This window comes from Somniosus microcephalus, chromosome 11 (genome assembly GCF_052327205.1).
Source record: "Somniosus microcephalus isolate GS21.2 chromosome 11, FLI_Smic_1.0, whole genome shotgun sequence".
Classification (NCBI taxonomy): Eukaryota; Metazoa; Chordata; class Chondrichthyes; order Squaliformes; family Somniosidae; genus Somniosus; species Somniosus microcephalus.
The window spans coordinates 202,532,194-202,550,769 of NC_140997.1; the positions used below are offsets into that span (position 1 = coordinate 202,532,194).

General features: G+C 43.5%; 1 protein-coding gene across 5 annotated transcripts in view; it reads right to left on the reverse strand.

The window, feature by feature from the left end:
* The window catches only part of hdac11 (histone deacetylase 11), a 125,127-nt gene that overhangs the window by 69,808 nt on the left and 36,743 nt on the right, over positions 1–18,576 (reverse strand). The gene's annotated exons all lie outside the window — the stretch shown is intronic.

Consider the following 18,576-nt stretch of genomic DNA (forward strand, 5'->3'; position numbering starts at 1 on the left):
GTTGCAACTGTTCGGAGGCCTATAGACTACACCCACTAGTGTTTTTTTCCCCTTATTATTCCTTATCTCCACCCAAACTGTTTCATTATCCCGATCTTTTGACCCAATATCATTTCTCTGTATTACAGTGATTCCTTCCTTTATTAACATAGCCACCCCACCTCCCCTTCCTTCCTGCCTGTCCTTCCTGATCATTAAATAACCTGGTATGTTTAATTCCCAGGCATTGTCACCCTGCAGCCATGTTTCTGTAATGGCCACAATATCATACCCATATGTAGTTATTTGTGCCGTTAACTCGTCTATTTTGTTACGAATGCTACATGCATTCAGATAGAGAACTTTCAAATATGTTTTGTGACACTTAGTTCCTGCTTTTGCCCTTTTTATTACTTTACCTTTTACTCCATACCTTCTGCCCCTTCCTGACACGCTCTGGTTTTTAATTTCCCCACTGCTACCTAAGTCTATGACCTTCTCTGTTGTCATTTTTATTATTTGCTCTCTAGGAACCTCCCCCCCACTAGTTAGTTTAAAGCCTCGCTACAGCCCTAGTTATATGATCCGCCAGGACTCTAGTCCCAGCACTGGCCAAGTGAAGCCCGTCCCAACGGAATAGCTCCCTCCTGCCCCAGTACTGGTGCCAGTGTCCCAGGAAGCAAAACCCATTTCTCCCACACCAGTCTTTGAGCCACGCATTTAACTCTCTCATTTTATTTGTCCTAGCCAAATTCGCTCGTGGCTCAGGTAATAATCCAGAGATTATTACCCTTGAGGTTCTGTTTTTTAATTTGACCCCTAGCTGCTCATACTCCTTTAACAGAACCGGCTTCCTAGTCCTATCTACGTCGTTTGTACCAACATGGACCACGACAACTGGATCCACCCCCTCCCACTGCAAGTTTCTTTCCAGCCCAGAGGAGACGTCCTTAACCCTGGCACCAGGTAGGCAACACAGCCTTCGGGACTCTCGCTCTCGGCTGCAGAGAACTCTATCTATCCCCTTAATAATACTATCCCCTACCACTACAACATTTCTATTTACTCCCCCATCTTGAATGGCCCCCCGTTCCACGGTGCTGTGGCCAGGTTGCTCAGCCTCCCTGCAGTCCCTGCTCCTGTCCCCACAGGGAGTAAGAACCTCGAACCTGTTGGACAAGAGCAAGGGCTGCGGCTGCTGCGACACTACCTCCTGGATCCCCACTGCCTCACTCGCAGTCACACCGTCCTGTCCCTGACCATGGGCTACATCTGAATTAATTAACTTCATAGGTGTGACCACCTCCTGAAACAGAGTCCAGGTACTTCTCCCCCTCCCTGATGTGTCGCAGTGTCTGAAGCTCAGACTCCAGCTCATCAACACGGAGCTGGAGTTCCTGTAGCAGCAGACACTTGTCACAGACGTAATCACCGTGAGCCTCAATGGGGTCCACCGGCTCCCACATCTCGCAACAGTAACACATCACCTGCTCCATTCAATGTAATTAATTAAATTTTTTATTGTTAGTTATGGACACCCTCTGCCTGATTTTAGATGCTAGTATCCCCTTTAATTAATTGGATTTAAATCAAATCAATCCCTCTAATTACACCAGTTAAATGGTTTACCAACAGTCACTCTGCACCAGAAAGGCCTTATTAACTGCAACCCACAGAGTTATTGAAAAGAGCACCTAACACCCCACTTACCCTAACTCACACTTACCCAAACTCACAGCACTCTCTGCTGACTCGCACTAGGACTGGTCTTTTTTTTTACTGTTTGTTTGTTTACAGCCAAATGAGTCACCCCTGCTGATTGGTTAGAAAACTGGTTTCCACTGCCTGCTGTGCCAATTTACTCCTACTGCAGTGTAATCTTGTTTTACTCTTCTTAAACCAACAGAATCCCAAATATTTAACTTTTCCCCTTTACTTAAACTGTTAAGTAATCTTATCAAGAATGATTTAAAGAGAAATAACAATTAAAGAACTCTCACACTTACCCAAACTCTCAGCACTCTCTGCTGACTCGCACTCAGGAGAGAGAACCGTTAACAATATCAGCTAACATGGGGGCCAGAAAAGGAAGTTGGGTGGTCAGCAGTTTGGTGGGAATAGGGTCGAGGGAGCAGGAGGTGGGTCTCATGGACAAGATGAGCGCAGAGATCGGAGAGAAACTGGAGAAAGACATGAGTTCAGGGCTAGGGCAGGGGGGAACCTTAGAGGAAGTTTGGCCCAGTGGGCTAGGGGAAGGAAAGAAAGTGGCAGAGGCAGCTGAACGGAATCTCTCAATCTTAGAGACAAGGAAGTCCATGAGCTCCTCACACTTGTTATCGGAGGTGAGGTTGGAGGAGACAGGGGAGAGGGGTTTAAGAAGACGGTTAGCAGTAGAGAATAGGAGCCGGGGTTTATCTTTGCATTCCAGACTGATTCTGGAATAGTGAGCAATTTTGGCAGATGAGAGCAGGACCCTGCTTTATGTGGTCCAGCCAGATCTGGCGGTGAGTGGCTAAACCAGTTGTCTGCCATATCCGTTCAAGTCTGTGTCCCTTGGACTTGAGGGAGCGAAGATGAGGGCTGTACCGGGGGGAGCGGCCAGGGTGAGAGTGAGAGTGAGAGTGAGAGAGAGTGAGAGAGTGAGAGTGAGAGTGTGAGTGAGAGTGTGAGAGAGTGAGAGAGAGAGAGAGAGAGATTGTTTTAGTAGGGACTAGGGCATCAAAGATAGCGGTGACGGTGTGGTTGAGCAGATCAGTAGCTGCAGAAATGTCATGGTGAATGGAGGGCCAGATGCTGGACAGTTGGGATTTCATAAGTGCAGTTGTAAGAGAGATGGGAGTGTGTTTTTTCAAGGGGCGAACACAGAAGGAAGTAGAGTTGGGGGGGCATGGAAGGGGGATGTGTGTGGAGAGCGATACGAGGAAATGGTCAGAGATGGCCTTATCGGCAAATGACACAATGAGAGTAGCAAGGCCACAAGAGATGGCAAGGTCAAGGGGGTGGCCGTGAATATGGGTTGGGGAGTTTACATGGAGGGAGAGATTAAGGGAGGATAGGAGGCTAGTGAACTCAGAGGAGAGAGAGCACATGATGAATTGAGATGGGAGGTTGAAATCACAGAGGATGAAAAGTCGTTCAGTGCAGAGGCTGAGGGAGGAGAGCAGTGAAGATATCTCAGTAATAAAATTTTTATGGTACTCGGTTGGGCAGTAGAGAACAAGAATTTTAAATGAGAGGTGAGAGGGGTGGAATAAGGCGAGATGCTCAAAGGAGGAGAAACTGCCGGAGGAGTAGGAGGACAGACTAAGGTGTGATTTGATGATGAGAGCCACACCGCCACCACGGCGGTCTGAGCGGGGCAAGTGGTGGAAGGTATAGCCAGGTGGGGAGGCTCCATTTAAGGATAATGTGTCATCACCCCTCAACCAAGTTTCTGTCAGGGCCATGATGTCGATGCAATCATCCACAATAAGCTCATAGATGGCAAGGGCCTTGTTCACAAGTGAACGGACATTCTGGAGGGAGATGTGGAGAGGGTCGGTGATGGCTGCCCCACTGCCAGCATCCACAGGGTCAGCGTTGGGGGTGGGGATGTGGAGGAGATTGGCAAAATATGCCCCCAGTGGGCGGGAAGGTCGTCGAGAGAGTAGGATGGGACAGTTGGGGTTGCTGCTCGTAAGGCGGCAGCGATGAGTGCCTCGATGGGCCCTTCGTAGGATGCCCAGAGAGGCACAGAGGGAAGCAGTGGGCTTATCCAAGGAGTGAAGACTGGGATGGCAGCAAGAGAGTAGGAAGGTCAAAGAGTAAGGAAGGATCGGGGTAGGGATTTGGGAGGGCAGAGTATTCGAGAGTGAAGAGATGAAAGGAGGCATGACGACAGGAGAGTGCGGTCAGGGAGGGATCGAGAGAAAAGGAAAATGGGGGGGGGGAAAAAAAAAAAAGTGAAATGGCTTCGGTCCGGATCGGCAGCCAAAGTGCGCACGCGAATGGACACAGGAAAAGCTCAGGTTACATAAGCCTGTTTAAATATAATAATTCATGGAATACATATTTCCTGGTAGCAGGGAATAGGTTGGGGTCAATAGTAGGGAGATCAGGGTCAAAGTCAGAGGTCCCGTGGAAGGACAAAGCCAACGTAAGCAGGATGGGGCCAGTACAGAGCATCAACGAACCGCTGTCGAAGCAGGTGAGTGAAGTCCAGAAGCTATTTGAAGAGTAGAGAGTTAGAGGATGGAGGTTGTTGCTGTAGGAATGAGAGTCGGTAGCGAAGCAGAAAGATGACGGCTAAATGGACGCAAGTTGGAGATCACCATAGATCAAAGCGGCGGAGAAAAAGTAAAACCAGAAGCCAGTGACTAGCAAAGCTGAAACATAGAAGATAGGAGCAGGAGTAGGCCATTCGGCCCTTCGAGCCTGCTCCGCCATTCAATGAGATCATGGCTGATCATCCAAATTCAGCACTCTGTCCCTGCCTTCTCCCCATATCCCTTGATCCCTTTAGCCTCAAGAAACATATCCAACTCTTTCTTGAATATATTTAATGAACTGGCCTCCACCGCCCTCTGTGGCAGAGAATTCCACAGGTTCACCACTCTCTGGGTGAAGAAATTCCTCCTCATTTCTGTCCTAAATGGCTTACCCCTTATCCTTTGACTATGACCCCTGGTTCTGGACTCACCGGCCATCAGAAACATCCTTTCTGCATCTAGTCTGTCCAGACCTGACAGAATTTTATAGGTTTCGATGAGATCCCCTCTCAATCTTCTAAACTCCAGTGAGTATAAGCCCAATCGACACAATCTCTCCTCGTACGTCATTCCTGCCATCCCAGGTAAAACCAGTAGAACGAGTCACCGGACAGCAAGTGCCATCTACAAGCCAGCAGAGTTGAAAAACCAGTTCAGCAGAGACACAGCCGGAAGCTGAAAAGGTAAAAAATCTTTTTGCAGCAGAGATAGACACAGTAATTAAGTCTTATGGTGTACTCCAGTGCAGAAACGTAGGCCCGTATTTTCCGATCGCAGGCCTCCCGCGGGCGGAGGCCTGCAATCTGGAAAAATCTGCACCCTTACCCGAGGGTTCCCGGGACGCAGACGCTTCTGCTCCTGGGCCTCTCCAAACTCCAAGTGCGCAGGGCCCACATATCCCAGGGGCGCATGTAGTTCAATCACAAAAGGGAATCTCCCTTCATACACTTGACAGGTAGACCTGTCAAATATATGAATGGAGATCAATGAAAAAACATAGTAAAACTTTAAGTAAATTTTTTTAAAAGCTTCACATTTTTAAAATGACTTGAAATTACAATAAATTAAAGTATTTTAAACAGAAATTAAATTTTTTGAAAAAAATTAAAGTATTTTACAGGGCTAAAAATAAACTTACTTTTTTTAAAAAGTATTTTTAAATGATAAATCAGTGAAATAATTTTTTTTTTTTTTATTTTTTTTTAAACTTTTTTTCTACACTTATCCTGGTAAAAGCAGGCCTTACGCCATCCGCAGAGGCCCTTCTCCAGGGCAGCCGGAGGATCTGTCAGGACCATTCTTGACAGATTGGAAATGCCGGTTTTCAGCGCATGCCTGAAACCGGCATTTCTGATGTCACTACGGGTGCGTACACACCCATAGGGATCGGAATATCCAGCCCGTAGACTCACTCCAGAGCAAACACCATGTTAATGTTGGTGCCAGTCAAATGCCAGCAAACTATAAAGGACATACAACAGTAATAGAGTAATCTCAAACCTCAGCAACAAATGCAACTAATTTTAACCATGGCCGTTTGAGAATTTGAATTCCGTTTTTTTTATTTGGAAAAGGGACCATGAGGCTGTTGGATTGTTGAGAAAAAAAACACTGATTCACTAATGTCCTTCACGGAAAGAAACTGCCGTCCTTACCCCATCTGGCCTACATGAGAGTTGATTTCAATCTGTGAAGCGTTTGGAAACTGTCAAATATATATAAGGTTTTTTTTTTTTTTTTAAAAACGGCTTTCCATTCCTTTTTTTCCCATCCCTGCTGCCCTTTGGCTTCTCCCCAGTAACTTAATTTTAATGTATTTTTTTTTTTTATAAATTGTACCCAATTTCCTATTAATTTTAAATACCTTTTCTCCCTTTTTAGCGACTGGCTTCCAGGTTCAACCAAGCCAGCCCTGACTCCTGACTAAATGAGATCCCAATGTTGGGCCTCAAAAGTGCTCCCTGGTATTTCTTTTGTTTCTCTCAATATAAGTATTTAGTTTTAAATAAGGTTCTGGCCAATTACTTAAATTTTTTAATGCTTTTTAACCATTTAAGGCATCAATTCTCCAACATAACTTCTCTTCATATCAGCTTATTGTTCTAAATTTGTATTCAATTACTGCTCACTTCCAATTAATTTTAAAATTAAATTAACATTTCCCTCAGTTCCATTAAATCAATCATCATTTTAATACGTTGCTATTGATTCCATACTTCATCCCATTAAATGCCATCAAAAACTATTTTATTTTGTGTCAGAGTCCTAGGCATTGGGACCAGTTCTGGGGCAGGAAGAACCTGGACAAGCTGGACGGGTTGCACCTGAACAGGGCTGGGACCAATGTCCTCACAGGGAGGTTAAACTAGTGCTGTAGGAGAGGGTTTAAACTAATTTTTTGGTGGTTGGGGGTGGGGGGGGGGGGGGGGGTGGTGGAGAGGAGGAGAAGAACCAGGACATAGCAGCAGAGAGAAGAGACCAGCTGCATAGAAAACTTGGAGGGACAAATACAGGAAACTTTATGCTATCCGGCACCGACGGGACCGAGCTGTTGCCGTTCCCTCAAAACTGCCGGGCAAACCAGCATTAATGTTGAAGCATACGGTCAGCTCCGTATCTGGCAACAAACACTGTTGCTTAGCAACAGCTTCTAAACAGTCGGCCGTACCTTGGAAGCGTCTCTGTCGCTTAGCAACAGCTTCAGAGAGACTTTGCAGAGCCTGACTGTTAAAAAAAAAAGCCACGAGAAGAAAAAAAACCTAACAAAACGGCTCCTGATTTTTGCCGGTGGCTCGAGCTTGCCGGACATTTAGCCTCCGGATAACACAAAGTTTCCTGTAGCAACATAATAGAAGAATAGTGTGGAAAGAGCAGCAATTACATGGAGGGAAAAAATCAAACCAGACTAGCATGATGTTGGAATGCATGTGTGTTAATGCGATGAGTGTTACAAATAAGTTTGATCAGCTGCAGGCAAAGGTTGTCACATGGTGTTATGATATAGTGGTTATAATGGAGATCTGGCTTAAACATGGGCACGAATGGGTACTAATCATTCCTGGCTACAATGTATTCAGGAGGAATAGGTAATATTAGTTTTAGAGGGACAATATACTAGAGGGTTCAAAGACTGAATCTATCTGACTAGAGTTAAGGAACTACTCCATTGCTGGGTGTTTAATACAGACCCCCAAACTGTGAAAAGGAGATATGGAGCAAAATTTCAGAGAAACGTAAAACTAATAGAGCAGTAATAGTAAGGGATTTCAAATTCCCTAATATAAACTGGGAAAAATCAGTGTAAAGGGCAAGGAGGATGGATAATTTTCTTAATCAATATGTTTCTAGCAAGGAAGAAAGCAGGGCTGGATCTGGTTCTGGGAAATTAAGTGGAGGGTATTTCAGTGGGAGAACATCTGGGTAACAGTGATCACAATATAATTAGGTTTAAAGTAGTTACAGAAAAGGGACAAAGAATAATCTACGGTGAAAATACCTAATTGGAAGAGAGTCAATTTCAGTGATCTGAGCAGGGATCTCGCACAGGTGGACTGGAAACAAGGATTGACCAAGAAAACAATAAATGAGCAGTGGCAGGCCTTCAAGGGGAAGCTAGTGCAGGTACAAACCAAGCATATTCCCATAAGGAGGAAAGATAGAGCATTCAAAGCTAGAGCTCCCTGGATGACAAAGGAAATAAGAGGTTAAAATAAAACAGAAAAAAAAGGAGGTGCATGGCAAATGCAGGTACAGAAAGTCAGGCATAGAGAGAGTGCAGGGGGAATTGAAAATGGATACAAGAAGGGCAAAGAGAGATTGAGAAACAAGATTAGCAGGTAACATAAAAGGGAAACCAAAAATCTTTTATAGGCAGCACGGTGGCATAGTGGTTAGCACTGTTGCCTCACAGCGCCAGAGACCCGGGTTCGAATCCGGCCTCGGGCGACTGTCTGTGTGGAGTTTGCACATTCTCCCCGTGTTTGCGTGGGTTTTCTCCGGGTGCTCCGGTTTCCTCCCACAGTCCAAAGATGTGCGGGTTAGGTTGATTGGCTATGATAAATTGACCCTTAGTGTTAGGGGGATTAAATACGTGGGGTTACAGGGATAGGGTGGGATATGTGTTGGTGTAGGGGTTACGGGGATTGGGTGGGATATGTGTCGGTGCAGGCTCGATGGGCCAAAATGGCCTCTATCTGCACTGTGGGGTTTCTGTGATTCTGTGAAACAAAAATCTTCTGGAAGCAGAGGGCATGACTGAAGTACTGAATGAGTACTTTGCATCTGTCTTCACAAAAGAAAAGGATGAAGTTAATGTCGCAGTAGAGGGTGGGGAGTAGAGATATTGGATAGGATAGGACAGAAACAGAAAGGAGGTGCTAAATAGGTTGGCATTACTCAAAGTTAACAAGTCATCCAGTCCAGATGGAATGTGTCCTAGGATGCGGAGGGAAGCAACGGTGGAGGTAGCAGAAACTCTGTCCACAATCTTTCAGTCCTCCTTGGATATATGGGAGTGCAAATGTTACACTCCCATTCAAAAAAGGGATAAACCTGGTAACATCAGGCCGGTCAGTCTAATGTCAGTGGTGGGAAAACTACTGGAGACCATTGTCGAGGACAAAATTAATTCTCACTTGGAGAAGCATGGGTTAATAAGGGACAGCCAGCATGGATTTGTTAAGGCAAATCATGTCCGAGTAACCTGATTGAGTTCTTTGATGAAGAAACAGTGAGGTTTGATGAAGGTAGTGTAGTGGATGTTGTATATATGGACTTTCAAAATGCATTTGATAAAGTATCACATAACAGATTTATTCAGAAAATAGAAACACATGGGATTAAAAGGATGGTGGTAAATTGGCTAAGGGATAGGAGGCAGAGTACTGGTGAACAGATATATTTCTGACTGGAGAAGTATGCAGTAGTATGCGGGGTCGATATTAGGACCACTGCTTTTCTTGTTATTTATAAATGACTTGGACTTGGGTATAGGAAGTACAATTTTGAAGTTTGCGGAGGATACACAACTTGGTAACGTAGTAAATAGTGAGGAGGATAGTAGCAGACTTCAGGAGGACATAGACAGACTGGTGAAATGGGCAGACACATGGCAGATGCAATTTAATGTGGATAAGTGTGAAGTGATGCACTTTGGGAGAAACAATATGGAGAGGCAGTATAATCTAAATGGTACCATTTTAAGGGGGTGCAAGAGCAGAGGGACCTAGGGGTGCATATGTACATATCTTTGAAGGTGGCAGGGCAAGTTAATAAGACGGTTAAGAAAGCATATGGGATACTTGGCTTTGTAAGGAGGGCCATTGAATACAAAAACGAGAAAGTAATGCTAACCCTTTACAAATCTCTGGTTAGGCCTCAGCCAGACTACTGTATACAATTCTGGGCACCATACTTCAGGAAGAATGTGAAGGCCTTGGAGGGGGTACAGAAGAGGTTTACCAGGATGATACCCGGGATGAGGAACTTCAGTTATATGGAAAGATTAGAGAAGCTGGGATTGTTCTCCTTAGAGCAAAGAAGGTTGCAGATATTCAAAATAATGAGAGGTTTTGAGAAAGCAAGTAAGGAGAAATTTCTTCACAGAGGGTCATGATCTGGAACGCAAAACCTGAAAGGGTGCTGGAAGCAGATTCCAGAGGAACTTTCAAAAGGCAATTGGATATGTACTTGAAGAGGACTCATTTGCAGGGTTATGGGGGGGGGGGGGGGGGGGGGGGAGGGGGGGGAAAAGCTGGGGTGTAGGACTAAATTGGTCAGCTCTTTCAAAAAGTCAGCACAGGCATGGTGGGCCGAATGGCCTTCTTCAGTGTTAAGATTCTATGACTTTTCGCATCAGTGAGATCAGCTACATTGTGATCTCAACTTTACATGCATTATTTTACCTACATGAAATCTTTCAGAATGTGTTATTTTACAATCTTCATATTAAATGGTACAATAGTATAGTCAATAATCATAAGATGACACAACACAGTTGTGGTTGAGTAACACACAATCTAAGTAGACATCACTGTCAGCAACTCCACTAGGACATCAGTTACACATTAGTGACATACATTGTAAAATATATGACAGGTACCCCCGGGGGGGGGGGGGCGGGTGTGGAGGGGAGTTATTTTCTTGTATCTCTCAATTTATAGTTTAGATGACAAGCTTCACTTTCCTTTGTCATCATTTAAAGCCCTTGAGGAGATTACAACTGTGTAACTAGAGCAAGGTACTGATCTATCTATAATATTAAACATCTTGCATTTGGGTGCACTTCTTTGTAACTTTTCCATTATAAATTCCTATATCCATATTTAAAATGGAAACTGCATATGTAAATTTCACATTGTAATTACAGGCCACCATTGAGGGCACTCACCAGGCCTGAGTGAGGGGGGAATTACCCCATCTTCTCCATTCTGGCTGGGACTAGTGGGGTCACTATATGGAGCCATTGGGCAGAGTGTATAATTATAACATGACGTGACAATTTTACAAAGGCAGTTTCAATTCAGCGCCTCTATTGACACCACTGCAGCAGCCAATGATTTGGAGGCGGGGCCAGACTCACGGCAGGACGGACTCACAGCAGTCTATTTTACAGCAAACAAAGCCTATTTAAACAGCGCATTTCCGCAAATAGGCTACAGAGTCTATTAAAAAAGAATCTCTACCAACTACAGCAAACAGAATAGACCAAAACCACAGCAACATCTCCTGATAAAAGCAGGGCGATTTTGCTAGCAAAATGGAGTGCATGGAGGATAAATATATACAAATTGTGTGTGTAAAATCAACTTGCAGATGTGTGGTCTCCAGGCCCGATTGACGGGAGAATTACCCAATCATCTCCATTCTGGTCAGGTCTAGCGGTATCACTATAGGCAGCCGTTCTCCATTCTAAATGTGCCCATAGGAATTTAATGGAAAAATAAAAATAAGGACATAATGTATGACTCTAAAATGCTGAAGAATTACATCTGCCTTGGTCCAATTCTCCACCACCCTCTAATTCCACTTCACTTGAGGTCTACAAGTGTATAATGCCATCACGGAAAGCAAAGAAAGTTCTTGTTCTTATAGCTAAAGTGGGAGTTAAGCTTTTCCACAGTGTCTAACATCAAGATAAAATACAGACCTAGGACAAGACTGAAATGGAATTTTATCTATGTGTTTCAACAATCACTACAAGATTAACATGTTCTATGGAAGTCAAAGCCATCAGTCACAGAAAATTCACTGACAGCAATTAATATTTTTTATTAGAATACTGCTGCTGGCTTCACTTTACCAATTGGAGGTCTCCATATTCAAAATGTATTTCAAGATGCTGAAAAAAATATATATTATCTCCAATAATGTAGGCATTGGAAGGGGATGCTTCTAAAGCTTTTAGATTAAAAGGTTCTTGAAGTTTTAAGTTAAAATGTGTCTCCAATAAAAAAAGGGTTAAAGCTCACTGATCTAGACTTCCCATCATGATCAGAATAATATTTTTGAACCATATAAAAAGGCCTTTAAATGACTGCTGCTGCACTCTGCATAGCTTTTCTCGTTAAGCAATGGACTCAGAGCTGACTGGTGTGGTGACTTATCTTTCAGTTTTCAGGCCATGTCATGCAACATGATGTATGCCCTTTCAAAAAAAAGTCAATGCAGCTTCTTATGCAGCACACGTACATTTGGTGAATGTCAAATATTTTTGGTGCATAAAAATCTGGATGCATCTGCTACGTCTACAAATTTCCGGATGAATGATAAAGAAGTACATCCCTGAACGTGAACACCACAGCTCCAGTTTATAATTTTAACATTTATTTTTGCAGTAGAGGATTAATAGTACTGTGCTAAAACTAGAAATTTCAGTAGCTTTATTATTGTGGGATTTAATTGTACAAGACATCTGATTTTTAATCCCCAATTATGTACTTTATAGGTATAGCCTTTTCAATAATCCTATTTTTTAATTTTGTAAAATACAATATCAATATTAAAAACACTATTTAAATGGCATCTGGTGAGTCACACTACATCCAATAATCTAATTATTTTCTTCTACGGTATGGTACCAAGAGCCTCCTCCTCCTCCACTCCTGTCCACTCTTGCTGATTATTGCACTTTACGTTCATGAACCTGCTTCAAATCATATATTCATAGCCTCCATTCCTCTTACAATGCAATGGCTGAATCACATCTTGAGCTCCTCCATGCCTTCTGATGGGGATATGACAATCTTGCTTATTTCATTTCTTTAAAGAAAGTTTCTTCATTTCTCTCATAAATTTAACCTCTTCTCTTTGGTGGCTCCATCTTGAGCTTTCTCCTTCTCATGACATTCTTGGCCTCACGATCTAAAGAGGAATGCCAACATTTCCCATCTCCCCCCCACCCCCGCTAAAGGTGCACTTAGAGGTCTAGCAATAGGTGTAGATTGAGATGATCAAATACGCCATGGAATGACTATTCATGTGCTGTTGGCTCGAGGGGGAAGGAAGGATGGATAGATGGTTATACTGGAATTTTGTTCAATTACCTTCGGCAATGAAGGAGTATTTACGCAGAGCTTTCCCTCCAAAGATTAAATGGGAGGGGTTGAATTCATGATGCGGTATATTATACATGGTCTGTGGAAGGAGCAGGCATGATTGGTTAAATGGTATTTTCTTTTTCCATACTTTGCATTCATAGATTTCCTAGAATCGCTTTAACATTCAATTTAACTGTAGAACACCTTAATGCACACATATTAATTTATATAATTTAAAAGATAAATTTAGGTACATAAACATTTGAGTTTTAATTACACACAATTGAATGGCTCTCAACATGACTGCAAAACCTTATGCTGGCACTTTAATTACACTACATGTCCATAGGCATTCAAAAAAATAGAATTCTTTAATTTTACAACATTCAAAGTGCTCGCAACATTGCAAACTGAGGGATTTTGGTGTAACCCCAATGCTTAGTGATATTCTTCTTTAAGAAGAAACAGAAACCGAAATATTTAGGAAGTTATTAAAAACAGGAGACATTTGTGCTACCTATTGCTAAACCCATCAGTATAGTGTTCACCGGAAGTTAGGAAAGTGAACAGAGGCAATTCTAGAATTACATCCTGCCTTGAGACCACATCGGAAGTCTTCCCATTTTAAAAAAATGATTATGCCATCAGTGAGAATGTAGAGGGTTACTAGATTCATTGCAGACCAGAAGGTAAGCTACCCTGCAATTTCACTAATTTGAAACGAAGATACTGAGCGACGATTAGTTAGTTAGGAGTTATTTGAAATGATGAGTAAACTGGAGAATGCAAGTTCATTTAAGTTGATCTGCCATGTGTGAGGTTAAAGAACAAGAGGTTGTAGATTAAGGACAATTAAAGAAAATTGGAAATTCAGGCAAAATTTCTCAGTAAAAAAGGGTAATTCACTTACAACTGCACTTTCAAAATCCAAATTGTCTAACCTTTGGCCCTCCATTCACCACGGCATTTCTGCAGCTATCGATCTGCTGAATCACACCCTCACCTCCACCTTTGATGCCCTAGTCCCCATTAAAAGCATTACTCTCTCAATCTGGCCATTCCCCCTGATACGGATCTCCTCTCTGCTCCCTTAAGTCCAAAGCATGCAGACTTGAACTGGTATGTCGGACAACTGGTTTAGCCATTCACTGCCAGAACTGGCTAGACCACATAAAGCACTCTCAGATCCTGCTCATCTGGCAAAACTGCTCACTGTTCCAGGATCATCCTGAAATGTAAAGATAACCCCTGGCTTCTTTTCTCTACTGCAAATCGTCATCGTAGACTCCTCTCCCAGTCTCCTCCATCCTCACCAACACAAGTGTGAGAAGCTCATGGACTTCTTTGTCATTAAGGTTGAGACCATCCGATCAGCTGCCTCTGCCACTTCCCTCTATTCCTCTAGCCCACCGGGCCAAACTTCCTCTAAGGTTCACCCCCCCCCCCCCCCCCACCCCACCCTAGCCCTGAACTCTCATCTTTCTCTAGTTTCTCGCCTATCTCCCCTCATGCCCTCTCCGAGCTCATCTTGTCCATGAGACCTACTTCCTGCTTCTTCGACCCTATTCCCACTAAACTGACCACCTAACTTCCCTTCCTGGCTCCCATGTTAGCTGATATTATCAACGGTTCCCTCTCCTCGGGTACTGTTACCACACCCTCACCAACCCCCACCCCCGTCCCCCACTTCAAATCTGCCGTCATCGCCACTCTTCAAAAAATACCAACCCTTGATCCCTCTGTCCTTGCAAATTACCGCCCCATCTCCAACCTCCCTATCCTCTCCAAGGTCCTTGAACATGTTGTCACCTCCCAAATCTAAATCTATTCCGGAACTCCATGTTTGCATCCCTCCAATCAGGTTTCCACCCCTGCCACAGTTCCAAAACAGCTCTGATCAAAGTCACAAATGACATCCTATGTGACTGTGTACAGTAATCTGGGATGTTATGATTAAGGTTATCCACCAGGTGGTGCTGCAGCCAATGCTGCTGCTAAGGTCAGGGGTTGGCTTCCTGCTAAGGTCAGCAAAGGTGCAATGCCTGGATGCAGGCCTGCCATATTTGTTTCGCAGTCGTTTAATAAAGTACTCGTATTAATCCTAATACCTCGCCTCGTCGAGTTCCTTGTGACAAAGGTAAACTATGCCTCCTCATCCTTCTTGACTTGTTTGCAGCCTTTGACACGGCTGAGCACACAATCCTCCTCCAACACCTCTCCACCATCGTCCAGCTGGGTGGGACTGCACTCACCTGGTTCCATTCTTATTTATCTATTTATTGCCAGAGAATCACCTGCAATAGCTTCTCTTCCCGCTCCATTACCTCTGGTGTCACCTAAGGATCTATCCTTTGCCCCCTCCCATTTCTCATCAACATGCTGCTCCTCGCGACATCATACCAAAACACAGCATCAGTTTCCACATGTATGCTGACGACATCCAGCTCGACCTCAACACCACCTCTTGACCCATCTACTGTATCTAAATTGTTGGACTGCTTGTCAGACATATCCTCCAACTAAATATTGGGAAAACCAAAGCCATTGTATTTGGTCCCCACCGCTCCAGAGCTGCCAAATCCGCCCCCTAGCTGCCAACTCTGTCCCTGTCCCTGACAACTACCTGGGGCTGAACCAGACTGTTTGCAACCCTGGGGTCATATTTGACCCTGAGATGAGCTTCCGACCACATATCCATGCCATCACGAAGACCGCCTATTTCCACCCCCGCCTCAGCTTATCTGTGGCTGAAACCCTCATTCCGTGCCTTTCTTACCTCTAGACTTGACTACTGCAACGCACTCCTGGTCAGCCTCCCACGTTCTACCCTCCGTAAACTTGAGGTCACCCAAAACTCACTCGGCTGCCTGTGTCCTAACTCGCACCAAGTCCCGTTCACCCATCACCCCCGACCTAATTGGCTACCAGTTAAGCAACACTTCATTTTTTAAATTCTCATCCTGGTTTTCAAATCCCTCCATGGCCTCGCCCCTACCCATCTCTAATCTCCTCCAACCCCAGAGATATCTGCACTCCTCTAATTTTGGCCTCTTGAGCATCCCCAATTTAAATCGATCCACCATTGGTGGCTGTGCCTTCAGCTGCCAAGGCCCTCAGCTCTGGAATTCCCTCCCTAACCCTCTCCCCCCTCTACCTCTCTTTCCTCCTTAAAACCTCCCTCTTTGACCAAGCTTTGGGTCATCTGCCCCAATATCTCCTTATGTGGCTCGGTATCAAATTTTGTTTGATAACTCTCCTGCGCAGCACCGTGGGACATTTTACTACGTTAAAGGCGCTATATAAATACAAGTTGTTATTGCTGTAATAAATAGAGAGAACAGACTAGCAGCAACGATGGTGGAACAAGAAACTATGATTGAGTTCAACAGGGGATTGGACAAGTTAATGGGATTCACAATTATTAGGTTTAAAATTGCATAATGTTTGTAATCTTGTGGGAAGTCGGATGGTTAGACTAGATGGACCGGTTACTCCTGCCCGAAAAATGTTGCGTTATCCATTGCATTCACTGTTATGTCATGAGGCCAGAGCTTTGTGACGTCAAAGCAGGATTTTTGTATGCAGAAGTGCCATTTTACATAGTGTCTGTTATCAGGCTGATTCTAGCCAGCAATTTTAAAATATGAAAGAGGCAACAAGATGTGACAGACACATGACTAAGTGTATATGTTTTAGAATATTTGCCAATTTAACAGAATACATTTCCTTTTTAAATTGAGCAGCTATAGTATTATAAACGATGAGAATGCACACTGCATGAAACATTTCGAACATGAAGCAGTACCCCATTATAAATTTTATTACATTTATTTGAGGAAGGTTATTGCTGTTTGGTAATGTAATCTCACATTTTACAGAACTGCAATTCAACAGCTGAGAAGTTAGTAGCATACAAACAAGTTGAGCTTCAATCTCAAACAGCAGCAAATTCCTTCCTTAAAAATTATAAATAAAAGTTATTTCCTCAAATTAAGCAATGTTTGAAACAGGAACCATTTTGAACCCATGGCCACTGAGACAATGTCTCTGTGCTACTAACCTAACATACAGCAAGTGATAGAGGTTACTGAGCTTAGCTTTGCTAAGAGTACAGCTTCAGACACAGGTCTCAAATCTGACAACCAACTAAATAATAGGCAATATGAGGACTCAAAATATGTACTGCACTGATAGAAGCTTTTTAATATTCAACACCAATGTGGAAGAGAGCATCATAAATTTAAAGGTCTGCATTGGATATTTGCTCGAGTTCAACATCACTGGTCGCTCCAGTCAGTGGAGTATGATCAAGACTATCTCTACTGCCCAATACAGTATCTAGTCAATACAATGGTATAAGTCAGGGGTTACAACAATGGTGATATGAGCTTAATACTGCCATCTCACACATGCCCCCACGTGCACTTCTCTTATTTTCAGAAAGGCAGACTGATGAACATGAATGTAATTTGTAAACCAACAAGCGGATTTATTTCACATACATGAACAAAGCATTTACAGTGAACTTGAATCTATTGTATAATGCTTCTTATAACACAGAAAATAACCCAGCACACTGTTAACAGGCTAAATTAATTCTTCTGACTAGCAATTCTCTGAAACTGGTTAGCGCTGAACTTAAGAAGTTCTCACCATCTGTGCCTGACTTCCAGTCCAGACTTCTATACACCATCTGTCCTTTTATAGCTGAACCCAGCCCTTCGTGTCTGGGGCTTTGGCCAGTTGAGCTGCCAATCAAACTGGCTACCACCCTCCAAGGTGTGAGCTTCCTGGCAGCTACTCCCACTGGGCTTACTTGAATGAAGCCATCTCAACACATTACATGTAAATTTTTACTGGAATGTTATCAAAGCTCCAACATCTCAAGCTCAGTGGGCAGGAAGCACCACTTCAGCTAGCTCATCTGGATTTAACTCGCATTCGCAAAAGCTTGTGGGCGCGAAATTCGGTTACGCCCTGTTGGGTGCAAAGGAGATCAATTTCTAGCCCTGTAAGTTCTGTGAATTTAACACGTATTATGTGTAGAGTTCAGCTTAATAGCAACATTTTGATACTTTACCCAACATTTCTCCTCGGTCAAATTGTGTAACTGGCTGCAGTGGTGGTGGGGGGGGGGCGGGGAAAGAGAGGGGTGCGGTGAAGTAAATACTTAAAGGTGGGGGACAGGTAAAAGATGATATTTACAAGTTCCACATTGTATAGTTGTGAAAATATATACATTTATGAAGCCATGGATAAAGATGCATGTGGCGATTTCATTGATAAATTGAACTCTCTTGGCATGGTTTGAAGCAACCTGTACTTATTCGATGGGATTCAGTTGGGAGAACCTGCCTGCCTTCTAATAGTCGTCGTTGGCTGGGATCAATGCTGCTAGCTTCCATTCACTTCCGGATTACAGGGAGGTGGTTTGGTGTTTGGCAGAGCAGTTGTACAATTAAGTCTCCAGGAACAGACCTCAGATTGTTTGATATTTCTCCTGGTCAAGGGAGAGGCTGAACATCAGTCATTTGGATTGTGATACATATCTCATGTATGTTGGGAGAGGAGGGGAGGGCAGAGTGGACTCATTCACAGTTGGAGAGAGGAAATAAACTTTATACCTAGTACAGGACCAAATTTTAGGGAAAAAATTTCAAATCAACTAAAGTTCACGTACAAACTCATAACACAATTTTACTACAATCCTACATGCACTATTTTTACGTGAATGTTAGCCAGTTTATTTAGCCCATGTAAAAATAGCACACGAAGGAAATTACCACGAGTGCATTAAGTGTTTATACATGACA